This window comes from Macrobrachium nipponense, chromosome 13 (genome assembly GCF_015104395.2).
Source record: "Macrobrachium nipponense isolate FS-2020 chromosome 13, ASM1510439v2, whole genome shotgun sequence".
Lineage (NCBI taxonomy): Eukaryota > Metazoa > Arthropoda > Malacostraca > Decapoda > Palaemonidae > Macrobrachium > Macrobrachium nipponense.
In genome coordinates this window covers 29,047,304-29,055,801 of record NC_087206.1, presented here as the reverse complement: position 1 = coordinate 29,055,801, position 8,498 = coordinate 29,047,304, and the positions used below count along the sequence as shown (strand labels likewise).

General features: G+C 35.9%; 1 pseudogene; it reads right to left on the bottom strand.

The window, feature by feature from the left end:
* Nucleotides 1–4,080: 4,080 nt before the first annotated feature.
* LOC135225283 (uncharacterized) lies at nt 4,081–7,657 on the bottom strand (annotated as a pseudogene).
* Nucleotides 7,658–8,498: the final 841 nt, after the last annotated feature.

Genomic DNA, 8,498 nt, shown 5'->3' with positions numbered 1-8,498 from the left:
TACGGTCTAAGGACAAACATAAAGCTATATACGTACCTTTGTATAGACTCTCAATGAAATTTCAAAATAGAGATAAATGACGAAGTTGAAAAATGTTAGTAATAGGAGTCATTAGGAAATCAAATAAGCCCATATAATTTTTCCCTCAAACGTCATGCCATAAAAGATCGGACTTGGCGTATCTGCGTAGATTTCTGTCGCTTGAACAAAGAAACAACTCCTGATAGTTTCCAGTGCCATGTACCAACGACATCATATCTCTGTTAGGTTAGAATAAATTTTTCACCAGCTTGGACTTACTTAAAGGCTTTTACCAGATACCATTACCTAAGTTATTGTACCTCATACACCGTTTTCAGCACACTAAGGGGACATTATCAGTTTTTACGTATGCCTCCGGCTTACGTTGCGCCCCAATTACAATATAGTGTTTGGAGACTTTTATAGCCTACATGCTTATATGGTTGGTCTTAGAATCTTTTCTAAATACTTTAGATGTACATTCACATAAACTAGAGCTAGTGCTACAGAGACAAAGACAAATAATCTCAGAGTAAAATATCTAAATGTGAGTTTTTAAAAACCGAACATGTTTATCTAGGTTTTATGTGTCTAGTCAAGGTCTTAAAGTAGTCCATGGTAAGGTGTCGGCTATTCATAACTTCCGGTACCTATTAACGTAAAAAGGGGATACAGCACTTTTGCGCTGTAGTGGGTATTACAATCGTATGTAAATAATATAACTCTTCAATCATGACAGCTCCTTTAACAGATCTTACGAAGAAGGGCGTAGATTTATTATGGTCTGAAAAGCATCAACAGGTGTTCGATTTCTTAAAAGCGGAATAATGCAGCTCACCTAACTTAAAAATCCCTGATTTAAATAAGGAATTTTTTTTTATTGCAACAGACGCCTCAGACCAAGGGGTAAGTGGGGTACTACTTCAGTAATATGATAAACAGTTCTTTCCTATAGCTTTTTATTCACGTAACCTAAAGCCCTCTGAAAGTAAATATGCAGTAATAGGCAAGGAAGGGCTAGGTATCGTTAACTCACTAGTACATTTTAAGCTCATAATCTACGGCTATTCTATTAAAGTCCTTACTGACCATAAGTCACTTACCGCACCATACTGCAAGGAACCATTAATTGGACTAAAAAATATAGAAATATCCGTGCCTATTGTTAAAACCATATCTAAACAAGAAAATTCATTAACCCAAGAGATCGCGAGCATTGAATATCTGGGTTGGAGCGCCGAACTGTTACAAACTGAACAAAGCAAGAGTCAACAGCGATAAGCAAAACAATAAACACTTCGAACAAAACAAGGGCCAGCAGCTAAGCAAAACAATAAACACTTTGAACGGAAACAGGGTCAGCAGCAATAAGCAAAACAATAAACACTTCGAACGGAAACAGGGTCAGCGGCTAAGCAAAACAATAAACACTTCGAGCAGAAACCCTAAAGCAAAAGTATATTTAAAGTATGTGTATCAGAATTATGTAATCAAATGTAATATTATATGTAGGTCCGTGACGAGGAAAACCCGAAGAACACAGTAGGTGACTAACGACCATGTAGTTGTAATAATGTCTTCTATACCAATCGTCCTAAACTGGTTGCATTCCATCATCCAGGGTTCTCTATTATGTCACAGAAAGCCAAATCACTGTTTTACTGGCCTACAATGCTTACAGATATAAAAAGCACATAACTAATTGTAACACGTGTCATGAAAACAAGGGATACACTAAGACTCCTGTCAGTTTAAGGGCCTATCACGTGCCAAATCAATCCTTGAAAGAATATACGTAGAATTATTAACAGAATTACGAGTCTGACAGAGGAAATAAACACTTCTTAGTGTTAATAGTTCCATTGACACGTTATATAGAATTAATAGCACTAAAAACAAACACCGCAATTGAGTGCGCTAGGAATATTTATGAGTGCTAAATCAGTAAACATGGAATTACTACCAGTAATATCGAATTTTCTTTGGGATTCATATTGATATCTGTTTATTTTTTATAATTATGGATATTTTTAGTCATCATAGACCTGGATAGGTTCACTCATTATTAATGCCATGGATAAAAAAGTTTATACAGCTGACTCTTTTGAATTCCATAAAATATCAGCGAATTCATGTGGGTTAAGTCTGGTTCTAAATGGTTTTCTCCCTCCCGTATTTGATGTCTGAATTTACTTTGCCCTTGTGACCAGTATAATTTCACTTGCAGGCTGATTAATGGAACCTGGTTACAGTATCCTGCAGTACGAGAGTTTCACATCGCAACTTCAAAAAATCGTTCGTCGCTGTGGACGACTACAGTCAAGTAACAACCGCCTACAATGTGAAAGGAATTTCTTGGACTTCTTCGACCGACACCCGTATCCCATCGTTAATCTCGTTTTAATGCGGAATGCTCCAGCAGCTGTCGGAAATCGACTACAAAAGGGACATACTTCCAACAATTACGACCAGAAGGATATTAAACTTTACTTTGCTGGCGAAGGACTCGTGCTGGGGGTGATTTTATTCATCGCGAACGTATTCGTGTGGCTTAGGATGCAGAGAACAAGTTTGAGCGCAAAATAGAATGTTGGACCCCGCCCAGGCAAATTTTCCCCTTGTTTTAACCATTTGGAATTGGCCATTTCATTTGGCTATAGGTGGTTGTCTGGAACTGTGTAATGGACGAAAAGTTGTTCGAACGCTAGCTAAATGTGTAGTAGTATAACCTCGGTCATGTATCCTATATATATAAAGTATCATGTATCCTATATATAAATTATCATAAATAACAGAATCGAAATATATCATAAATGACAGAATCGAAATATATCTTTGCGTGTACGCAAGAGGAATCTATTTAAAGTGCACATATATTAATCATAATTATATGAATCCATATACATATGTATAAACAAATCAGGTAGCCTATAATCAATCTGTTACCTTTTATCTTACCAATAACTGCAGATATATAACAGTTAGCATAAAAATCAACGAATCAATCAGCATAAACATTAATAATTTTATCAATTCATATATGAAATTTTTTATCAGTTAAAATATGATTTTTATCATGTTAATCTTCATTCTATGCGATTATCAGAGTACATTAGTATTTTCTGTAGCATATGTATCTTAATGATATGAAGTGAAAAACTGTATCAGTATATATCACGTGATCACTATTATTTACCAATATCATTATGTTTTATATCTTATTACTTGAATCTGTATTTGTGTACACCATGAATTTTTTTTTACTTATAAGTATTTTTTATTTATCTATATATATTCACATAGTGTCTGTATCACACTCCTATAAGTCAAATGCAAGTCAAGTTTGAGTAATATTCAGTAGTTGGTTTTGGTAGCTGACCGAGCTTTTATGTAAGTGATTACATAATAAAAATATGGAATGTTATTCCATATATATAAAAGACTAAAACTAAAGAGGTCAACCAGATTGCTTGCAGGAATGTGATCAGACCAGAGACGATAAAGTATGTAGGTTAAGATGACGTGCCTGTAGTCACCTGTAGTCATTCATTTGTTTATAAACTTTAGTCCAAGCTTCCTGCTTGAGACAAATACCGTGACCTATAGCTCAAGCGGCCTACGTGATTAGTAACTATGTCATCTGATTGTATGTTCGTATGTTCGAGCTACTGTCTGCTTCCTTTATGATTTGTAACCGAGATGGTAAGCAGAATAGAGTTAGCCATCATCATTGGCAGACCTGTACCTCTTTACCTAAGCTTTATCATGTAGAACAGAACAGAACAGAATTAGCCATCATCATTGGCAGAAGCGATCAAGCTATCGTCATTAGAAGACCTGTACAATCATACCTGATCTTCACCATGTAATCTCAGAAGAATATATGTATTTTTATACTTCGTGTTTTCTACAAGAACCTCACATCATTGCCGAATCATCATGAGTTTAACACATCGTCGTCATAACCAAAGAAGATAATCCCGACTTCGTAAGTGATCTACAAACCCCAAGACACTCCAATGAATATGGAAGTGCAATACCAACCGACGTAGCGTAAGATTATCGCAAGTCTAACATTACCTCATAGGGCGCCTTATAATACGAGGCAACAGCCCTAATATATGAACTTTGAAGTACAGGGGTAGAAGTAGGGGGTGAGAATTCATGGTCCTCTTTTTCTCCAATTTCTATTATTGCTTTCATGATCGTACGTTTCAGTCTTTTCCCATTTTCGATGGAACGTCATTGACGCAGTTCGGATGCAACATATTCTCCAAACAACGAATCATCATTATGTGGCTGATTCAATATACCTATGGCATTTTTCAATGCATTCTCTTCTTCACTGTGTTTGGATTTCTTAGAACATTTTCCTTTAGTATTTCCTACACCAGATATACCAGGAGTGACATCAGGATTTAGAACTTGCTCTCCAGTTCGAGGGACATTTTCAGTGTTAACCTCTGATGATGATAGTCTGTCAAAATGAAAAGAATATACTGAAAAAATGTAAACATAATACAGTAGTTTGAGATTAAATAATTAACAGTAGAGATATTGCCGGGATACTTAACTATTTGTATTTGCATCATTTTGCTTTAAAGAATTTTGCAGTTAAACAAAAAATACAGCATTCAGATCTGAATTTAAAAGGGCGTAAGGATAAGTTAAGTGTATTTTTAAAATTTTGTAAAAAAAAATTAACAAAACATGCGCTATATAAAACATGAAATTAGTATATATGTATATATACATGTATATATATGGATATATATATATATATATATATATATATATATATATATACATATGTATGAATATATGTATATATCAAGTTGTTTGTCAAACTTGCGTGAATTGTATTCATTATAGCTCAACATTTTCTTTACACGCATCTTGATTGCTTACTCCCTTTACCATAGTATATTTTAAATCTTTCCTATGATAGTTTGACAGACCCTCTTATTTAAATACTGTAGAATTACAATTGTGTTTTGATTTTTCAGACTCCAAATTCCCGTGAGGAATGGCTGGAAGTGTCCAAGGATTTTGAATTTAAATGGCAGTTTCCAAATTGCATAGGAGCCCTCGATGGGAAACATGTGGTGGTTATCAAGCAACCACCCAACAGTGGCAGTTTGTATTTTAATTACAAACTACCACTATTACAAACTAGTTTGTAATTTAATTGTTCTTTTAGCGTTGGTTGATGGAAACTAAAAATTCCTGTACATTGACGATGGGGGTGTTTATGCAAACAGTACATTGACGATGGGGGTGTTTATGCAAACAGTTCTTTCTCGAGTGCTTTAGAGAACAAATTGTTAAATATACCTAATGATAGGCAGTTAGAGGGTTCACGAATGAGAAAGTACCATACGATGTTGTTGCTGACGATGCCATGCCTTTCCTATGAAATCATACATTATGAAGCCATATCCATTCCAAAATCAACTAGCCCCAAATCGTATTTTCAACTACAGATTATCCAGAGCACGCAGAGTTGTTAAAAATGCGTTTGGTCTGATATCCGCACCTTTCCGTGTTTTAAGACGACCAATGGAGAAATCGCCAGAAAAGGTGAAGGATATTGTTTCATGTATATGTGTTATACATAATTTTTTACTAACTCCAAATCAGTCCAAAGCTGTTTATGCTCCTCCACCAGGAACGTTTGATAGAGAAGAGGTTGATGACATTTGTCGTGAATTTCGAACTGATCATTCGAAATCCCCGCCATTTAACTTCACAAGGGTTGCGTTAAATTGGGGTAAGACTGAGGGATCTCGCGGGCGATTCATTGAACAGAAAGCTGTCCAATACATGACAGTTAAGACGTAATTCCTAAATGCCTGGCGGGGAAGGGGCGCGTCTTATAGTAATGAAGACGTTATGAATTTTCATTAATAAATATAATTTGCTATTCCCTAGTACGAGCTAAATTGTCTATGTAGAGATTTGGAGCCAAGGACTCCGTAGCCATTCAAGAATTTGCAGATTACGGCCTTCAGCCAGAACTTTGAGTCAATTTCTTGATCCCAGATGATAACGTAACTGTCATTTTTCCCATTCAGAAGTAAAATAAATTAAGTGATCTACGTAATGTCTAAATAAACGATGATTCCCGCCTGAATTACAAGGATTCTGTAGTTTACACGGGAAAGCGTAAGTTTCCTTTGAAGTAGGGCGAAGCGACGCCTCATTCCTGCCCAAGTCCTGAACGTTGTAAGTACCATTATATTTGTGTGTCTCTCGGTTCTCCGGCTCCCAGCTATTGCCATGCCAGGTCGAATTCCGTCGTAACTGTAAGTTATCTTTATCCATGTATAGATGTGTCATCCCTGCGATGAGGGACTCGATTTATGCAGCAAACGAAAGCTGCAAGTGTAAGAATGTCATTTGTTTGTGATTTTGAGTAAATGGGTCTCGTATTGTTCAGATTTTTCGTCCAGTCGTGGACTTAGTGCTTTTCAAGCACGTGATATCAAAGACCCTAAGGGCTACCACGTAATAAAGCCATGAGAGCTTTCAGGTTCCTTGAATTAAATTAATGAGAGTAGTAAGAAACTGCGTGTGCCGTGGAATTTTGCTAGTAACTTCAATTTCAGAGTTGGTTCTTAATGCACATTGGCTTAGCCGCCCGTGATGCTCTTTCGCTCATGTTCAGAGTATTGTTAATGTGTTTAAATTTTTATTTTTTGTAATAAAACTATTTTGTTGACCAAATTTTATTGAATCCCACCCAGATAGTTTTAGAGAGTACGCCTCCTCAAGGCCTTGTCATCGGCCCATAACATCTGGGCACGAATCCTAACAAAAATAATAAAAGTCGAAGAAAATCCCGACAACATTGTTGAGGGAAATTGGAGAAAAGAGGGATTTCCGAGAAGTACTTTCCATCCCCTGCAACCCAATCCAGCAAGAAACTCTGTAAGGTTGGCCAAAGACATTCGTGACCAGTTCAAACAATATTTCATGACACCGGTGGGCGAGGTTCCTTGGCAATATAAACATATTTAACATTCTATTGTTATGTTAATGGTAGGTACATGAATATCATGGATTTGAGGATAGGATTTGGTGGACAGATGGATGAAAGTGAATTTTCTAAAATTGATGTAGTATTGTACTTTACTGAAAGTAAATTACTAATTTCATAAGAGTTTTCATGATTTATCGCCACATACACACTTAATATAATTATGTGTATGTTTGTGTGTTCCTACTTTTGTCCAAAAAAAGTTAATAAATCATAATTCTTGAAAGACATGTTTCACTTACCATGTTTGTAACAGTAGTTTCTTGGGGTTTCACACATCCAATCATGAAGGGAAGAGCGTCAAAACATTTCCATTTGCTTTTTCACCAGTATATCATCTGCACCCATGCCACTCTTCTTTACTTTCATTTTCCTTATTTCATTGTTCATTTGGCACCGCAGATTGTGCCACTTTCTCGCTATTTCAGCCTCACTAACATTTAAAAGCTCTGATATTTCTTTCACAGCAACCGCTTTCTTTTCTTTGTCCCTGTACTCTTTCAATGCTACATTCCAAAGTTCAGGGAATCTTTCGTAGTGCTGGATTAAAAGCATTGTCTGAGTGCTATCCCATTTGTATTTATGGTTAGTTTTCATGACTATTCCAGCACGCGTCTAGCTATACTGATTACTCTATTCAGTTGGGCAGAAGCACCTAGAGTAGTCTCGTAGAGAACTCTCGACCACCTGGTCACTAGTATTCTAGGTAGACTAAAACAACCTTAGCGAGAGCTGAGAGTAACTATAGCTAGAGCGCTCTCATTTCTGTGTACACTATCTAGAGAGGTCTCCCTAGAGCAAATCTAGCAAAAAAATCTACAGTGTACACTAAGCATAACAGGCATGCTGGAAAATTTGTAGAGTACCGAATCTCTCAGTATTCATGATAAAATTCTCAAAAGAACGTATTTCCCACATAATGAGACGCTTTTCTCGAAAACATCACAGTATTTTTATGCCACATAATTAAAATTCATGGGTATTCCATACCCAGTTTTTAACTTTGCCCGTCGTGTTTAACTTTTGCTTCTGCTGGATTCCAGTTACTGTTGAACTTGTAGTGAATATTACAATGATAGGTATCTTAATGTAAGCTTTCTCTATAAACGATTCATCAGCCTTTCAGTTCCGTGTCTTTAACATGAACTTCACCTTAATAATAATGTCTATGCTACAAGAACATTCAGCATAGTTCACACTTCAGCCTAAGTCGCCTCAACAGTGAAAAATTCAACTCAAACTAATAAATGCAAGGTACTTTATTATTATTATTATTATTACTATTATTATTATCAATATTATTATTATTATTATTATTATTATCATTAAATTTTCAAAATTTACGGTGAAGGATCGAGAGTTTCGTCGGTAAAGGTTACAAAAATTGCTGTTTAGGAAATAGGTTAACTGGATTATAAGTCACGAAAATCCTCACCTT